Genomic DNA, 1,227 nt, shown 5'->3' on the forward strand with positions numbered 1-1,227 from the left:
TGATTTTCACTCTACAGCACCTCCATACATGGCTACCTCACTGGTCAATAAAGGAAATGAATTACTAGTGCATTACACACATTTCGACACTGGAGACATAACTTTTTTCAGTCATTCCGTATCCAGATATAGAGATTTGCAGCATCTAGGACTTTAATGTTCACCCACTTACGGATTTGAATGTTTTGCCACATTCATGAGTGCAAACTTGCTCCCCAGTAAAGACGAACATGTGCTCCTCAATGCACACACTGGGCAATGCAGTCCACTCTAAATCGACGATTAATGACATGCTTGTTTTGTGCAATGGAGTTTCAGTCAATTGGAAAACATTTTGAAAAGTTATATTGCAACAGAAGCCCAGCCTTAAAAAAGTGGATTTCACTTCTAAATGATTACATGAGGAAGGAAAGGAGACCAGATGCAAAAAAGGTGCTGTGGCTTAGTTGGTTAAAGCGCCTGTCTAGTAAACAGGAGATCCTGAGTTCGAATCTCAGCAGCGCCTGTCTGCTTTTTTTCGACCAATCTGTCTCCCCAATATTAAAACTTTGTACAAAGATTGCTATTTCATGCTATTTAGAAGCACAGTCAGGCTTCATATGTTGGCAAAGCATCCAAGAACTCTGGACTCCACTACCTTAGAGTCATATTGCCCAAGGTTGCGATGCCATCAGAAATAGCACATATTAGAATGAGCAATTCATATTTCCTGCTTAATTTTTTGTAAAAGAAGCAAAGGTACACCTGAACAGGGACTTGAACCCTGGACCCTCAGATTAAAAGTCTGATGCTCTACCGACTGAGCTATCCAGGCACATGGATCACTGCCATTTGAAACTTGATTTTCACTCTACAGCACCTCCATACATGGCTACCTCACTGGTCAATAAAGGAAATGAATTACTAGTGCATTACACACATTTTGACACTGGAGACATAACTTTTTTCAGTCATTCCGTATCCAGATATAGAGATTTGCAGCATCTAGGACTTTAATGTTCACCCACTTACGGATTTGAATGTTTTGCCACATTCATGAGTGCAAACTTGCTCCCCAGTAAATACGAACATGTGCTCCTCAATGCACACACAGGGCAATGCAGTCCACTCTAAATCGACGATTAATGACATGCTCGTTTTGTGCAATGGAGTTTCAGTCAATTGGAAAACATTTTGAAAAGTTATATTGCAACAGAAGCCCAGCCTTAAAAAAGTGGATTTCACTTC

At 40.4% G+C, this 1,227-nt stretch overlaps 1 non-coding gene across 1 annotated transcript; it reads left to right on the forward strand.

The window, feature by feature from the left end:
• Window positions 1–431: 431 nt before the first annotated feature.
• Window positions 432–505, forward strand: TRNAT-AGU (transfer RNA threonine (anticodon AGU)). The gene has a single exon. It is a non-coding gene; the product is annotated as a tRNA-Thr (tRNA).
• The last annotated feature ends 722 nt before the right edge of the window (window positions 506–1,227 follow it).

This window comes from Ambystoma mexicanum, unplaced genomic scaffold (assembly GCF_040938575.1).
Source record: "Ambystoma mexicanum isolate Mex_15411 unplaced genomic scaffold, UKY_AmexF1_1 Mex_scaf1, whole genome shotgun sequence".
Classification (NCBI taxonomy): domain Eukaryota; kingdom Metazoa; phylum Chordata; class Amphibia; order Caudata; family Ambystomatidae; genus Ambystoma; species Ambystoma mexicanum.